The sequence below is a fragment of the Macaca thibetana genome, chromosome 6 (assembly GCF_024542745.1).
Source record: "Macaca thibetana thibetana isolate TM-01 chromosome 6, ASM2454274v1, whole genome shotgun sequence".
NCBI classification, from domain to species: Eukaryota; Metazoa; Chordata; class Mammalia; order Primates; family Cercopithecidae; genus Macaca; species Macaca thibetana.
In genome coordinates, this window is record NC_065583.1 from 18,306,570 (window position 1) to 18,324,722 (window position 18,153).

The 18,153-nt window shown below is 39.0% G+C and overlaps 1 long non-coding RNA gene across 1 annotated transcript; it reads left to right on the forward strand.

The window, feature by feature from the left end:
* The first annotated feature begins 2 nt into the window (after positions 1–2).
* On the forward strand, positions 3–8,876 carry LOC126955948 (uncharacterized). Its single transcript, XR_007726202.1, has 3 exons — positions 3–83; positions 7,504–7,577; positions 8,664–8,876. It is a non-coding gene; the product is annotated as an uncharacterized LOC126955948 (long non-coding RNA).
* Positions 8,877–18,153: the final 9,277 nt, after the last annotated feature.

The window sequence follows — 18,153 nt, forward strand, 5'->3', positions numbered from 1 at the left end:
AGCGTATCATTCCAGAATGTACTGTTTGTTCTGTGGGGTTTAGGAGTTCTACAGTGGTTCTGCCCCATCTTTCTAAAAATACAGTGAGTAGTTAAAAAAAAAAAAGTCAACCTTTGATTTTTTTCATTACAGATAAAGAGGTAGTGGAATTTATATAGTGCGGTGGTTTATCAACTTCCAGAGTGCCCTCTTCGTGAACTTTGAAAGTCAGTTGATTCTTGCCTTAGTTTGCTTTTTGTACAATTTATCAAATAATGGAGTGGGACTGTGGAATTTCTTGACCCTCTAGCAATTTTCTGAATTTGCTTTTAAAGCAAATTTAAAGAGAAAAGTTGGTACAATTTTTCAATTGCTTAAAATGAAAGGTGTGTGGCAGACTGTTATCAGGAATAATTGTGGTGAGTGTGAATCCCAGTCTACAGAACAGAATGTAAAGCAATATTACTCTTTTTATTTTTTATTTTATTATTTATTTATTTATTTATTTATTTTTTTGAGACGGAGTCTCGCTGTGTCGCCCAGGCTGGAGTGCAGTGGCCGGATCTCAGCTCACTGCAAGCTCTGCCTCCCGGGTTTTTACGCCATTCTCCTGCCTCAGCCTCCCGAGTAGCCGGGACTACAGGCGCCCGCCACCTCGCCCGGCTAGTTTTTTGTATTTTTTAGTAGAGACGGGGTTTCACCGTGTTAGCCAGGATGGTCTCGAACTCCTGACCTCGTGATCCGCCCGTCTCGGCCTCCCAAAGTGCTGGGATTACAGGCTTGAGCCACCGCGCCCGGCCTACTCTTTTTATTTACTGTAAATAATTTAATCTCTATGAACCTCTCCTATGCCAGGTTAGTGGGAAAATAATTAGCCTGAACTCTTCTTAGACTCTCCTCACTCTTGCTCTCCCAGATCATCACAAGTGAGAAAAGTCCATTAGTAAAAGGGCCTGAAAAAGGGTGCACAAGGAGTCAGTTCTAAACTCTTATGAATTACACAGTAATTGGATGTCTCTGTTCTCATGGCCCCAGTTCAGTCTCTCCTACTTTGACAAAGTGAAAATCTGGAAGATTTGCTGTCACCTCTGCTGTTTGCCCTGCCATGTACTTACCTAAGGCAATGCCACAGAACAAAACTCTGGAAAGGGGGAAAAGGGGTGGGGAGGAAGGGGAAGGAAAAACAAAAGAAAACATTAATACCTCACAATAATACCTTAGCCACATAATCAGGTCAGTTTAAAAAACTGGGACTCAAATGGGGAAGAGGCCTTTCTTCCTCTTGAAAATAAAAGCTTACCTAGTGAATATAAATTGGCAATTTATAACCTTTAACAAATAATTTTATTTAAAAATACTTTTTGCTCTAACGTGTGAGTTTATAAATGTGATTTCTCCTTTTGCCTTTTAGTTCCTATTATTAATTCCTAAAATTAGGAATGTATGTGCACAATTTTTAAAAAATGGCTATATTAATTCCTAAAATTAGGAATGTATGTGCACAATTTAAAAAAAATGGCTAAAGCATCATAAAATCTTTATGGCAGACTGGGCACGGTGGCACACACCTATAATCCCAGCACTTTGGGAGGCCGAGGCGGGTGGATCACCTGAGGTCAGGAGTTTGAGACCAACCTGGCCGAGATGGTGAAACCCCGTCTCTACTGAAAATACAAAAATTAGCTGGGCATGGTGGCATGTGCCTGTAATCCCAGCTACTCAGGAGGCTGAGGCAGGAGAATCGCTTGAACCTGGGAGGCAGAGGTTGCAGTGAGCTGAGATTGTGCCACTGTACTCCAACCTGGGAAACAGAGCAAGACTTGGTCTAAATAAAAGAAAAAAAATTCTTTATAGCAATGAAAAGCATGAATAAATTAACTAATATTTCATAGCATAAGCCAATGGAGAACAAATTAGACTGTTACCCATCCTTGTAGAACATGTAACCTGTGGGCAATATGAACACATGGACTTTAGAATAAAATAAACTTATATTCATATCCAGGAATAGCTCATAACTAGTCATGTGACTTTCAACAAGTTAATCACATTTTCTTTTCTCAACAATAGGAAGTAAAAAATACATTATTCATGGGGTTATGAAGAGGATTAAATAATAGAAAGTGCATAAAGAGGTAGTCACTATTCCCAGATCACAGTAGATTTCTTGATAAATGGTAGCCCTTATTATTAAATTACTATTTCTTTTTAAATATCTTGCTCAAACACACTTTGGTTGTGTTTTCTCTGTTGTCAGACTTAGTCATCTGTTTTCAGCCTAGAAGGATAATCAGTGTGTTAGAATTGTTTATTTAACACAGGTAAAAGTATCTAAAGTGCATGTATTAATTTCTATACGTTTTTATACTTGAAATTTTCACTTGAGGGCTTTTAGGTAATATTTTTTATGAAATAAAATATTTTCTCTTACATTAGAATATTTTTAGTTTTTATTAAAATCTCTCACATAAAAAATTATTTCACCAGAATTGGAGAGACATTAATTAAATACAAATCAAGTCAAATTGATATTCTTTACTTTTCTTCCTCCCTTAACCCCCTCTGCCATTTTCATTTCAAAATGTTAGAATATAGACCATCATTTAAATAATTGAAAAGACCTAATTAGCAAAATGTGGAAATGTAATACTCAATTATCCACTCTTGTAAAATAAAGATAATGAGCCCTTCATTAACTATGAATTTATTTTTAAAGAAGTGTGGATTTAATCATGAATTCCTATTAAAAATTTGTTAAATGACTGACTTCTGGGGGTATATTCTAGGCTCAATGATGTATTCAATTCCTATCCTCATACTTTCTTCTCCATTAACAGTTAAGTACAACAAGAACTAATGGTCAGAATAATGGCCTTGAGGCTGGGCAAGAATCCAGGCAGTAACTGGAAGATTTAATCATATTCTCCGCATGGTAGGCTGTAGACGTGCCTTTGAACAACAAAGATTATAACAAGCAGATATAAAACAGTGGCGGTGTGTCAAATACTGCCCTCACAGGGAAATTCCCAGTTGGCTTTGTTTGTTTCCATCTTGGAGATGTGGCAGTCTGTGCCTTCCCTCCTGCACACAATGTCCAATGACCTTAACCTCTTTTCAGGCTCCTTGGGAAATGTCCAGTACTTTTGTGTGTAGCCTTGTCCAGCTATAAGGGCCAAGGAAGTGAGGGTCAAAAAGATCTCAGCTGAGTCCCCTTCTGCTTTCTGATCCTTCCTGTAACTATGCATTACAGCCTCCTCCACTTCTCTAGCTGTTCTCTAGTGCATCTAGTCTATCTTATTCATTTGAAGATAACATGCTTGGCAGTGGCTTCTTTGATTCTTTATTAGTTCCTGGGACACCAGTGAAATTAAATATGGTTGGGAGGAGAGAGAGAAAGGATACATAAAAAACATAGATTAACAATTTCATGTATATGCTTCTACTCAGAGGTTCTAGCTACCACTTCTATACTCAGATAAAGTATAGAAAACCCTTCCAATTAATTGAGGTTTTACTGTATATTTCGTGAAAAACTAAATTTTTGACTCGTCAAGTAACCACTGCTATATAAAGGCACTGGGTCACATTAGAGGGGGATCCTCTGGGTTCTCTAATGGCTTTAGACTCTGTTGAGTACAAAGCTCAAAGCCAAGACCAGCCAAAAACGTAGTATATAGGGTTTGCTTTTATTATATATTTCCCATGTGCCAGGTCATTGTGCTGAACTTAAACACACATGCTTTTGACGACTCTGATATTATTATCTTCAGAAATGTGGGATATTTTATATATCTTTTGTTTAGTAACTGTTTGCTATTTACTAAATATACTTTACACAAAACATGAATTTGGATTTTTCTGCAGTTTTTAAAAAAAGCTTCTATTTAAGAACATTTCAGACTCATTACCCAGCTTCAATAATCAACATTTTGCCCATGTTGACTGTTTACTTTGTTTGTCCATCAACAAGTATTTCTTGAGAACTTTGTAAGTGCCAGACCATTGTATTTTGTAATCCTAGATAAAAAAAATTGCTGCTACAGCTTTTGAGCCACAGGATGTGTTGGCTACTGTTCTCTGTGAAGGTAAGAGGTCAGAAGGATCAGCTGGGTCATTGTCCTCCAGTCAGAAGCCAGTACTGCAGGTGTCTCTGTTGTCTCCTGCTTCGGAAGGAGAAGGGATAGGAATGGGAGAACAATTTCCTTTCTCATACAGGTTTCTGCCTAGGTTGCTAACCTTCCTCCCCCAAAAGCAAACACACACACCCCCCCCCCCCCGCCATGTACACAAAACATTTTGGCAGAGTTGAGAATTGGAAAATGAAATACTGCAGTTAAGGCCTTCCTTGTTTCAGGTTACTACTTTCTTTATCTTTCTAGCCTTTTTTTTTTTTTTTTTTTTTTTGAGACGGAGTCTCACTCTGTCGCCGAGGCTGGAGTGCAGTGGCCGGATCTCAGCTCACTGCAAGCTCCGCCTCCCGGGTTCACGCCATTCTCCTGCCTCAGCCTCCCGAGTAGCTGGGACTACAGGCGCCCGCCACCTCGCCCGGCTAGTTTTTTGTATTTTTTAGTAGAGACGGGGTTTCACCATGTTAGCCAGGATGGTCTCGATCTCCTGACCTTGTGATCCGCCCGTCTCGGCCTCCCAAAGTGCTGGGATTACAGGCTTGAGCCACCGCGCCCGGCCTATCTTTCTAGCCTTTTAACTCTTTTATCCCCCTCTATGATTTTGCCAACCATTTTCTCTTTTCTCTCCCCAAACCTCAGTTTTCTAATAATTAGTACATCCCAAGGTTGTTTTTCACTGCCTCTACTGTCGGTAGGGTCAAAGCCTCTCTGTGGCTGGCAGGTTCTGTGGCTGGTAGAGGGCAGTGAGGAGCCCTCCCTTGGCATTCCAAGGGTTGGTGGGTGAGTGTGGAGGAAAAACACCCAAGTTAGGGTAATGTATTCTACATTATAGTTTGTCTTCAAAACAAAACAAAACAAAACAAATGAAAAACTTTCCAGGGAAATGGATGAATAACCATAAAATAAGTGCTATGACAGAGCCATGTGTAGGGTACCAGGGGAACACACAAGAAGACTTAAACAAAATTAGGGGGTCAGGGAAGGAGTGAAGGGAAGAGGTCTTTGTAGAAGTTTTCCAAGATACTGTGACTGCTGATGTGAGTTTTTTAGGGATTGAGCCAAGTAAAGAGGCTGGTGCAAAGGACACTGCAAACAAAATCAACAGTATGTGCAAAGGCACAATAGAAAGAGAGAATAAACTGATTTCTGCAAATGAAATAGAGATTACTCTGGCTAAAGTACAGAGGCTGTTGAGGGAGGTGGTTTAGCAGTGGCGCTGGGGAGAGAAGCAGTTGTTCATGTTGAGGGGCCATGTACACCATGTATACCGTTCTCGAATGTAGGACTTTGCAGACTTTGGGGAACCAACCATGGACTTTAAATACAATACCACAATTGGGTATGTGATTTGGGATGAGCACTTGGCATCAGGGTGAAGACTGGAGAGATGGGCCAAGACTGGAGGCAGGAAGAACAGTTTAAACGTCATTGCCTTAACCTAGGAAAAAACAGAAGGTTGCACTGAGCTTTAGCAAAAGTTTGAATTGGGATTCTATTTATGTGTTTATCAGGGAATACAGAAAAAAGACCAGGTTTGCTGGAGGAAAACTTTAAGTTCACGATGTCTGAGGGACTTCCAGGTGGAGGTGTTGAAAAGGCAGCTAGAGAAACATTTGTTGCTGCAGATAGCTTTGGGACTCATCAGAAATAGGGGATGATTTGAGTCATGGAAATAGATCAGTTCAGGAGAGTTGAAGAATCTAGGGAAAAGGAGTCTCCAAAGGGAATCTAGGAGAAGAGAGAGAGGGAAGAGTAAAATAAGAAGAGAGGATGTTACAGGAATCAGGAGAAAGTGTTTCAAGAAGAGAGTGAGCACTGGTATCTGATGCTACAGAGAGGATAAAACATAGTATGAACAAGAAAGAGAGAATATGAAACCAATGAGTATATAAACCATTCTTACAAGGAACTTGACTGTAAGGGGTAGAGGCATGGCCAGAGGGTGGACATGATGATGAGAAAGAGAGTTTGCTTTTCAAACATTAGCTAGATATGTGCCTGTTTAAATGATGTCAGGAAGGAACCAACAGGGTAAAGATGTATGTGACTGCTGGAACAATCTGAAGCCTCATATGACACTGGTCAATTTAATTGACACTAGTCAATTTACACTCAGTCAGCTGTATTGTTATAGAAGCTCCTATTCAAATACAGACTACAATGGAAACAAACAACACAAAAGAGTAGAAATTCTATGTATTTAGCATGCTTTAAATTCTCTGGGTAGATGTTATGATCACAACAATGTTTTATAAATGTTTGTGTTTTCTGTAGCTATTTTATATGCCTGATTTTTCATTTCAAATTATTCAAAGGTCTCTTCCTGATTTAAAATAGTCTCACTTGTCAAATTTAGGAGCTTTACATCAGTGTTGAAGTAAGAGTAATACATAAAAACATGGATTTTATGTACCCTTATGTTGTGAAAATATGATAGAACAGCACATCAGCTTGTTCAAGCCCTCTTAAAATACCTAGTTTTTGTTGGAAGTTACCCATGCATAGATTTAGGTCAAATAGAATAAAATCTTTAGGTATATTATGGATGTTTCTATTTTCAGTGAAAATACATATTTACATCATGTAATGATAAACACAGTATGTATGGATGTGAAAATACTTGGAGGTGATAAATAATAGTACCAAATCACATTGTGCAGATTTTTGTATGAAACTTTCTGTAATTCCTGGCCTTATAGAAGAACTTTTAATAACTCATAGCAGTGATTTGGCTGAGGCACTAAGGGACCGACTACAGTTTGGGTCCCAGTTTCTCTACTTACAAGCTTTCAGCTTCAAGATGTTCATATTTTGAATAACAGTACTACCCAAAAAGTTGTTGTGAGGATTAATTGAGCTAATAGATGGAAAACAGTACATGTAAGTGTTCAATAAATGTTAGCTATTATTATTATCTGTAGAAACAAGTCATCTTCTGAGAGAGGAATAAATTACAACCCATGGCACTGCTGACATCAATAACTGGGCAATTTTATCAGGGTCTTTGTCCTTACAGTAACATTAGTCTTCTCGTTGTTCTGACCATAAAGTGGACTTCATCTCCTAAGACCACATAAACTGGGAGAAGTTGACCTAATACAAATCAGCTAATAAACATAAACCAATATTTTTGTTTTTTCTTTGGTCTTCTGTTTTCCTTAAGTGGATTGTCCCTTATACATGAAGACAAATGATGATCCCATGAGATATAATGGTACCTTCTCTTTTTGGTAAATTTCATAGTTTACGAAGGACTTTCACATTTATTTTATCATCCACTCTTTGCAGAATCCTTGCCAGATTTTCAGGACAGCGATTATGTATTAGTTTGCTAGGGATGCCAAACAAAATTCCATAGACTGAGTGGCTTAAACAACAGAAATTTATTTTGTTGCAGATCTGGAGCTGGGAAGACCGAGACCAAGGTGTCATTAAGTGTGATTTCTTCTGAGGTCTCTTCTTGGCTTGCAGGTCACCACCTTCTTACTTTGTCTTCACATGGTCTGTGGGTGTCTCTTCTTGTAAGGATGCCAATCACATGGGATTTATCTCAGTTATGTGTTTAAAGGCCCTGTTTCGAATAGAGTCGCACTGGAGGTCAGGGCTTCAACATATGAATTTTAGGGAGATACAATTCAGTCTATAACAGATTGTGATCCATATTTTTTTTAGAGAGAACAATAAAGCCAGAGAGGTTCAATAATTTACTCAATGTCACTTGGCTTGTGGTTCATGAGTTAGGACTCAGCTCAAGACTTTTCATTCTCCTGTTGTTTCCCATTGCACGTCTCACTTTCCCTTCTGGAATTACATCTCCAGAAATGTTTTCTTAATGGTATGTGTTTATGAAATGATGTGAAGTTCATGAACAAAGAAATGCTATCTTATGTACCTGTGAAAACTAAGCTCAGAATTTTATTGCTTAGTTATACTTTGTTCAACTGAATTCACTGTCTTAGACTTCACTATTGATATATATGTATATATAATATATACATATATTTATATATATAATGTATGTATTTTATTTTATTTTATTTTATTTTATTTTATTTTATTTTATTTTATTTTTTTGAGATGGAGTCTCGCTCTGTCGCCCAGGCTGGAGTGCTGTGGCCGGATCTCAGCTCACTGCAAGCTCCGCCTCCCGGGTTCCCGCCATTCTCCTGCCTCAGCCTCCCGAGTAGCTGGGACTACAGGCGGCCGCCACCTCGCCCGGCTAGTTTTTTGCATTTTTTAGTAGAGACGGGGTTTCACCGTGTTAGCCAGGATGGTCTCGATCTCCTGACCTCGTGATCCGCCCGTCTCGGCCTCCCAAAGTGCTGGGATTACAGGCTTGAGCCACCGCGCCCGGCCTGTATTTTATATATACACATATATATATTCTTTTTGAGACAGGGTCTTGCTCTGTCATCCAGGCTGGAGTGCAGCGAAACAATCATAACTCATTGTAACCTCAAACTCCTTGTGATCCTTCTGCCTCAGCCTCCCCAGTAGCTAGTACTACAGGCATGCACCATCATGCCTGGCTAATTTTTGTTTTATTTTATTTTGTAGATGCGGGGTCTCACTATGTTACCCAGGCTGGTCTTGAACTCCTGGGCTCAAGCGATCCTCCTACTTCGGCCTCTCAAAGTACTGGGATTACAGGTATGAGCCATTGTGCCTGACAACTATTACTTTTTAGACAAACATTTCACAATAAATTTTGAACTATCTTGAGTAATTAAGGGCTAACTTGTTCAAATACTCACTAGCGCATAAGTCCCTTAACAGTAAGCATTTTAGAAAGGAAAAGGGCCTATTATGAAGTTGCTGGTGAAGGATAAGATATTAAAAAGCCCTCTTGGGCCAATAAGTCATTATTGCTGCAGTTTCAAATGTTCTTTCTTTAAAAAACAAAACAAAACAAAAAAAAGCAGGTGAACTCCTAAGGACATCTTGTGAATATCAAAACAAATAAAATGTCCACTGTGGAATAGAGAGTCTCAGTTCCTCTGCCCTCCACCAACCCCCAGTTTGTAAGGAGCAGCCCTCTAATTCATCTCTTTCCCACAAGGTTCAAAAATGTTGCATTATTCATTTTATCACTGAAAGTTTGTATGCTTTGATTAATATCTCTCCATTTTCCCCACTCCCAGCCCTAACAATCACCTTTCTACTGTTCAGGGGATCTAATATACAGCATGGTAGTGACAGTTAAAATGAGCAGATAATATGAAGTCTCTATCAGTAAAACTCATACAAATTTTTTTTCTCTGTCCAAAAACAAAACCAAAATTTTATTTTATTTTTTTCATTTTTCCATAAGTTATTGGGGTACAGGTGGTATTTGGTTACATGAGTAAGTTCTTTCGTTCTTTCGTGGTAATTTGCGAGATTTTGGTGCGCCCATCACCTGAGCAGTATACACTGCACCATATTTGTAGTCTTTTATCCCTCACCCACCTCAAACTCTTCCCCCCAGGTCCCCAAAATCCATTGTATCATTCTTATGCCTTTGTGTCCTCATAGCTTAGCTTCCACATATCAGTGAGAACATACAATATTTGGTTTTCCATTTCTGAGTTACTTCACTTAGAATATAATCTCCAGTCTCATCCAGGTCACTGCAAATGCTGTTAATTTATTCCTTTTTATGGCTGAGTAGTATTCCATTGTGTAAATACATATACATACATATATGTGTGTATATATAGTGTGTGTATATATGTGTGTGTGTATATATATATCCATATATATGTATAAAATCACAGTTTCTTTATCCACTCAATGATTATTGGGCATTTGGGTTGGTTCCACGGTTTTGCAGTTGTGACTTGTGCTGCTATAAACATGTGTGTGCAAGTATATTTTCCATATAATGACTTCTTTTCCTCTGGGCAGATACCCAGTAGTGGGATTGCTGGATCAAATGGTAGTTCTACCTTTAGTTCTTTAAGGAATCTCCACACTGTTTTCCATAGTGGCTGTACTAGTTAACATTCCCACCAGCAGTGTAGAAGTGTTCCCTGATCACCGCATCCATGCCAACATCTACTGTATTTTGATTTTTTGATTATGGTCATTCTTGCAGGAGTAAGGTGGTATCACATTGTGTTTCTGATTTGCATTTCCCTTATCATTAGCGATGTTAAGCATTTTTTCATATGTTTGTTGGCCATTTGTATATCTTCTTGAGAATTGTCTATTCATGTCCTTAGCCCACTTTTTGATGAGAATTTTTTTTCTTACTGATTTGTTTGAGTTAGTTGTAGATTTTGGATATTAGTCCTTTGTCAGATGTATGGATTGTGAAGATTTTCTCCTACTCTGTGGGTTGTCTGTTTATTCTGCTCACTATTCCTTTTGCCATGCAAAAGCTCTTTTTTTTTTTTTTTTTTTTTTTTTTTTTGAGACAGAGTTTCACTCTTTGTCCAGGCTGGTGTGCAGTGGCACCATCTCAGCTCACTGCAAGCTCCACCTCCCGGGTTCACGCCATTCTTCTGCCTCAGCCTCCCGAGTAGCTGGGACAACAGGAACCCGCCACCACGCCTGGCTAGTTTTTTGTATTTTTACGGAGACGGGATTTCACCGTGTTAGCCAGGATGGTCTCGATCTCCTGACCTCATGATCCACCCACCTTGGCCTCCCAAAGTGCTGGGATTACAGGCATGAGCCACTGTGTCTGGCCGCAAAAGCTCTTTAGTTTAATTAGGTCCCAGCTATTTATCTTTGTTTTTATTGCATTTGCTTTTGGGTTCTTGGTCATGAAATCCGTGCCTAAGCCAAAGTCTAGAAGAATTTTTCCAATGTTATCCTCTAGAATTTTTATAGCTTCAGGTCTTAGGTTTAAGTCTTTGATCCATCTTGAGTTTATGTTTGTATAAGGTGAGAGATGAGGATCCAGTTTCATTCTCTTACATGTGACTTGCCAATTATTCCAGCACCATTTGTTGAAAAGGGTGTCCTTTCCCCACTTTATGTTTTTGTTTGCTTTGTCAAAGATCAGTTGGCTGTATTTGAGTTTCTGGGTTCTCTATTCTGTTCCATTGGTGTATGTGCCTATTTTATAACAGTACCATGCTGTTTTGGTGAGTACAGCCTTATGATGTAGTTTGAAATCAGGTAGTGTGATGCCTCCAGATTTGTTCTTTTTGCTCAGTCTTGCTTTGGCTATGCATATTCTTTTTTGGTTCCATATGAATTTTAGAATTTTTTTTCTAATTCTGTGAAGAATGATGATGGTATTTTGATGGGGATTTCATTGTAGATTGCTTTTGGCAGTATGGTCATTTTCACAATATTGATTCTACCAATCCATGAGCATGGGATGTGTTTCCATTTGTTTGTGTCATCTATGATTTCTTTCAGCAGTGTTGTGTAGTTTTCCTTATAGAGGTTTTTTGACTCCTTGGTTAGGTATATTCCTTTTTTTTGTTTTTGCAGCTATTATAAAAGGGGTTGAGTTCTTGATGTGTTTCTCTGCTTGGTCGCTGTTGGTGTATAGAAGAGCTGCTAATTTGTGTACATTAATCTTGTATCTGGAAACTTTGCTGAATTCTTTTATTAGTTCTAGGAGCTTTCTGGAGTAGTCTTTAGAGTTTTCAAATTAAACAGTCATATCGTCAGCAAACAGTGACAGTTTGACTTCCTCTTTACCGATTTGGATGCCCTTTATTTCTTTCTATTGTCTGAATGTCCTAGCTAGGATTTCCAATACTATGTTGAAGAGGAGTGGTGAGAGTGTGCAGTCTCAGAGGGAATGCTTTCAAATTCTCCCCATTCAGTATTATGTTAGCAGTGGGTTTGTCATAAATGGCTTTTATTACGTTAAAGTATGTCCCTTGTATGCTGATTTTGCTGAGAGTTTTAATCATAAAGGGATGCTGGATTTTTGTCAAATGCTTTTTCTGCATCTATTGAGATGATCATGTAATTTTTGTTTTTAATACTGTTTATGTGGTGTATCACATTTATTGACTTGCATATGTTCTTTTTATCTTATGTTATTTTATTTATTTATTTATTTGAGATAGAGTGTCACTCTGTCGCCCAGGCTGGAGTACAGTAATGTGATATTGGCTCACTGCAAACTCTGCCTCCTGGGCTCAAGTGATTCTCCTGCCTCAGCCTCCTGAGTAGCTGGGACTACAGGTATGTGCCACCATGCCCAGCTAATTTTTTGTATTTTTAGTAGAGATGGGGTTTCACCATGTTGGCCAGGCTGATCTTAATTCCTGTCCTCAAGTGATCCGCCTGCCTCACCCTCCCACACTGCTGAGATTACAGGCGTGAGCCACCGTGCCAAGCCCCTTAATTATAATATTTTCATGGCATCTTTAGAGTTTTCCACATATAAAATCATAAAACTAAGATAATTTTACTTTTTAATTTCCAGTTTGGTTTTTTGTTGTTGTTTGTTTGTTTTTGAGACACAGTGTTACCCAGGCTGGAGTGCAGTGGTGCGATTTTGACTCACTGCAACCTCCGCCTCAGCCTCCTGAGTAGCTGGGATTACAGAGGTGCACCACCACGCCTGACTAATTTTTGTATTTTTAGTAGAGATGGGGTTTTGCCATGTTGGCCAGGCTGGTCTCAAACTCCCGACCTCAGGTGACCCGCCCACCTTGGCCTCCCAGAGTGCTGGGATTATAGGCATGAGCCACTGCACCTGGCCTTTATTTCTAATTTGAATGCTGTATTAATCAGGGTTCTTTAGAGAAACAGTACTATTTTTTATATATATATATGTAAAATGAGAATTGGTTCATATGACTGTGGAGGCTGAAAAGTTCCATGATCTGCTGTCTACAAGCTGGAGAGCCAAGAAAGCCAGTGTTGTTATTCAGTTCATATCTGAAGGTCTGAGAAACAGGAAAGCTGATGGTGTATCTCCCAATCTGAATCTGAAGGCCTGAGAAACAAAGATGGGAGGAAAACTGGTGTAAGGCTACAATCCAAAGACCTGAGAACCAGGAGCTTTGATATTTGAGGGCAAGAGAAAAATGGATGTCCCACCTCAGGAAGAAAGAGATAATTGTCCTTCTGCCTTGTTATTCTCTTCAGTCCCTCAACAGATTAGATGATGCCTACCTACACTGGTAAGGGCAGATCTTCTTTACTCAGTCTGCTGATTCAAATGCTAATCTTTTCCAGAAACACCCTCACAGACACACCAGAAATAATATTTTATCAGCTATCTTTGTATTCCTTAGCTCAGTCAAGTTGACACATTAAATTGACCATCACAAATGCTTTTTATTTATTTTTCTTGTCTAATCGTTCTTGCTAGGACTATGTGGAATATTGAAAGCAGGCAATTTTTCTTGATATTAGAGGATAAACTTTTAGTCTTTCAACCACTGAATACGATATCAGCTGTAGGCTTTTCATTTATGGTTTGTTCTGGAAAAGTAATTTTTTTAATTCCTAGTTTGTTGAGTGATTTTATCATTAGTGTTGAGTTTTGTCAAATGCTCTTTCTGCCTCAGTTGAGATGATCATACAACTTTTTCCCCTTCATTCTGTTAATATGGTGTATTACATTGATTTTTATATAATGAACCATCTTGGTATTGATTCTTTTTTAAATGCTTGATAGAATTCATCAGTGACGCCATCTTGACATGGACTTTTCTTGTGAAAAGTTTTAAAATTACTAAACTGATTATATTTAATTATTGTAAGGTTATTCAGATTTTATATTTCTTTTTGAGTTAGTTTTGAAAGTTTGTATGTTTCTAGAAATTTTTCTATTTCATCCAAGTTATCTAACTTGTTAGCATATAGTTATGAATATTATTTCTTTGTAATTCTTTTTATTTTATTGAGGTTGGTTGTGATATCCCTCTTTCATTCCTGATTTTTGTAATTTGAATTTTATTTTTTTCTGGTCAATTTAGTTAAAAGTTTGTGGGGTTTTTTTTTGAGACGGAGTTTTGCTCTTGTTGCCCAGGCTGGAGTGCAGTGGCACGATCTCAGCTCACCACCACCTCCGCCTCCCAGGTTCAAGCAATTGTCCTGCCTCAGCCTCCCCAGTAGCTGGGATTACAGGCATGAACCACCATGCCCGGCTAATTTTGTATTTTTAGTAGAGACAGAGTTTCTCCATGTTGAGGCTGGTCTCAAACTCCTGACCTCAGGTGATCTGCCCGCCTCGGCCTCCCAAAGTGTTGGGATTACAGGCGTGAGCCACTGCGCCCGGCGTTATTTTCTTTTTCTTTTTTTTTAGTGGAGTCTCACTCTGTTGCCCGTGCTGGAGTGCAGTGGCATGAGCTCGGCTCATTCCAACCCCCACCTCCCGGATTCAAGCGATTCTTGTGCCTCAGCCTCCCGAGTAGCTGGGATTATAGGTGCGCACCACCATGACAGGCTAATTTTTGTATTTTTTAGTAGAGATGGGGTTTCACCGTGTTGGGCAGACTGGTCTCAAACTCCTGACCTCAGGTGATCCAACCGCCTTGGCTTCCCAAAGTGCTGGGATTACAGGTGTGAGCCACTGTTCCCAGCTAAGGTTTGTCATTTTAGTTCATCTTTGCAAACAAATTTTTGTGATTTTAAAAAATTTTCTCTGTGTTTTTCTCTTCTCTATTTTATTTATTTTCATTTTAACCGTATTATTTCCATCCTTGGTCTTGCTTTGATTTTAGTTTGCCCTTCTTTTTCTAGTTTTTTTTTTTTTTAATTTTTTATTATTTATTTATTTATTTATTTTTTTATGAGACGGAGTCTGGCTCTGTGGCCCAGGCTGGAGTGCAGTGGCCGGATCTCAGCTCACTGCAAGCTCCGCCTCCCGGCTTTACGCCATTCTCCTGCCTCAGCCTCCCGAGTAGCAGGGACTACAGACGCCCGCCACCTCCCCGGCTAGTTTTTTTGTATTTTTCAGTAGAGACGGGGTTTCCCCGTATTAGGCAGGATGGTCGTGATCTCCTGACCTCGTGATCCACCCGTCTCGGCCTCCCAAAGTGCTGGGATTTCAGGCTTGAGCCACCGTGCCCAGCCCTTTTTCTAGTTTTTTAAGGTGGAAGGTGACATTGTTGAGTGGAGATTTTTTTTTTTTTTTTTAAAAAGCATTTAAAGCTATAAATTTCCCTCTGAGCACTTCTTTAGTTGCATCTATAAGCTTTGGTATGTTGTTTTTATTTTCATTCATCACATGGTATTTTCAAATTTAAATTTTCTCTCTGTCCCATTGGTTGTTTGAGACTCTTGTTAATTTTTAATTATTCTGTAGATGTCTCAAACTTTCTCTCAATGTTATTTTCTAATTTTTTTCTTTGTAGTTGGAGAATATATTTTGTATGATTTTAATTCCTTTACATTTATTGAGACCGGGCTTATGATCTAGTCTGTGGTTTATTCTGAAAAATGTTCTATTTGTGCCTTAGAAGAATGTGTACTGGCTGGTTACAGCAGGTCACACTTATAATCCCAGCATTTTGGGAGGCCATGGCAGAGAATCACTTGAGCACAAGAGTTCGAGACCAGCCTGGGCAGCATAGCAAGACTACATCTCTATTAAAAAAATATAATAATAATAATAAGAAGAATGTGTATTTTGCTGTTGTTGGGTGGAGTATTCTTTAGATGTACGTTAGGTCTAGTTAACTTATAGTGTTGTTCAAGTCTTTGGTTTCCTATGAAATCTTTTGCATAATTGTTTTATTCATCATTGAAAGCAGAGTATAAAGTATCCAGCTTTTATTTTGGAATTGTCTATTTTACCTTTCAATTCTGTGAGTTTTTGCTTCATGTACTTTTTAGATCATTTTAAGTTTCTCCATAGTAACTTTTCATGCAGTTTTTTTCCTGTTATGATTTTTTTGGATGGATTTAGAAACTCCTGCATTTTATAATTGATTTCTCTCCAGGGAAATTATGCCATAATGACAATATTAAACTAAATAGCAATTAGTAAGGTAAATCATTTGCTATATCCATTTGTTTATTATTTTGCGACACTTTATTGTATTCTGTCATCATTGAGGTTAAAAATATGTGTGTATGGGATTCTTTTTATTTTTTATTTTTTATTTTATTTTTTTTTTTTGAGACGGAGTCTCGCTCTGTTGCCCAGGCTGGAGTGCAGTGGCGCGATCTTGGCTCACTGCAAGCTCCGCCTCCCGGGTTCACGCCATTCTCCTGCCTCAGCCTCCCGAGTAGCTGGGACTACAGGCGCCCACAACCGCGCCCGGCTAATTTTTTGTATTTTAAGTAGAGACGGGGTTTCACCGTGGTCTCGATTCTCTGACCTTGTGATCCGCCCGCCTCGGCCTCCCAAAGCGCTGGGATTACAGGCGTGAGCCACCGCGCCCGGCCTGGGATTCTTTTTATATATATAGTTATACACCTAGGGGGTGTGTGTGTGTGTGTGTGTGTGTATGTATTACATAGAAAGAAGTCACAACAGTTTCCTGAGAACAGTAAGTCATATGTATCAAAGTCTGTGGATAACTTGAGCTTTCCTGATCTAGAGAAAAGGGGTTATAGAAGGTTGTTTTCCTCTGAAATGCTTATTATATGTGGAAGTGGCATAGAAAACTCTGCTGTAGATAGTTTGGAGTCTTGGCTACCTCATAAAACATGGAATGAAAAATTGGTCTTGAAAATTACTGATAATGGTAAATAAAACTAGGCATTGCATGTTTATTTTTAAAAAGTCTTATTGCTCTAAAATATGGAATGCTAATCTATATTCCCCATCCAAAGAATTTGTTTTTGGAAATTCTTACTTATATTCTCCTACTGCCATCATGCCATCTCTCTTCTCTTTTCCCCTTCCCATCTCTGCCAGGTCCACTCACCGTAAGTAGAAAAAGTCTTGCTTTAGATACAGTAGTTCCCTTTTTCCCTTTTCTCTTCATTAAATCTTATCTTTACCATGCTATCATCCCCGTGGTTCTTATATCTGCTACAAAATTGCTTATCTAAAAAACTAACTTGTACCAATATTAATGTGTTAGTCCTGTTTTGATTATCTATGGCTACATAAAAACAAAACAAACCACCAAAAATAGAAAAAAAAAAAAAAAAAAAAAAAGCCCCAAAATGCAGTGACTTGATGTCATTTGCATTACCAACAATTCCGTAATTTGGGAAGACATGCGGACAGCTCATTTCTACTACACTTGGCTAGGGGCAGCTCAAGTGGCTTGGAGGCTGGTAACTGGAATCTTCTGAAGGCTTCACTTGCTTACATATGTGGCTTTAGTGCTGGCTGTGAGCTGGAACTTCAACTTTGGTATGGCCAGAATACTTACATGTGGCCTTTCAATGTGGGTACTTGGCTTCCTTGCATGGTGTCCAGGTTCCAAGGATGAGCACAGAGATAGAGAGATAAAGACAGAAAGAGAGACAGAGAGAGAGAGCGCATGCCATACAGAAGCTTTATTGTCTTTTATGAACTAGTCACAAAAGTCATTCAGCATCTCTTCTGTTTTCTCACTGGTCAAGGCAGTCCAAACAGTCTACCTCAATTCAAGGAAAATGAAAAGAGGCTCCGAATCTTGATGGGGAGTGGTAACGATCTGATGGAGTTGGTGAAAGCGGAAATATTGCTGTGGCTATTTTTGGAAAATACAATCTGCCACATTTCCCAATGGTAGTATACAAATTTTAATTAGGTAACATTGGGATCTAAAGGAATGAATGTCAAAGTGGAAATTTTAGATTATAGCACACACCTCTCGGGGAGATATTTAGGCAGCATGTTCAATAACTTTCAAATACTATGGAGGCAACCACATATTCTACAATACATGGGCCAGTTCTGTAAAGAAACAATCAACTTTTCTTTTGTTTTCTTTTTATTTTTTGAGACAGAATCTTGCTCTGTCACCCAGGCTGGAGTGCAGTAGCATGATCTCGGCTCACTGCAAGCTCCGCCTTCTGGGTTCACGCCGTTCTCCTGCCTCAGCCTCCCAAGTAACTGGGACTACAGGTGCCCGCCACCATGCCTGGCTAATTTTTTGTAGTTTTAGTAGAGACAGGGTTTCACTGTGTTGGCCAGGATGGTCTTGAGCTCCTGACCTCGTGATCCGCCCACCTTGGCCTCACAAAGTGCTGG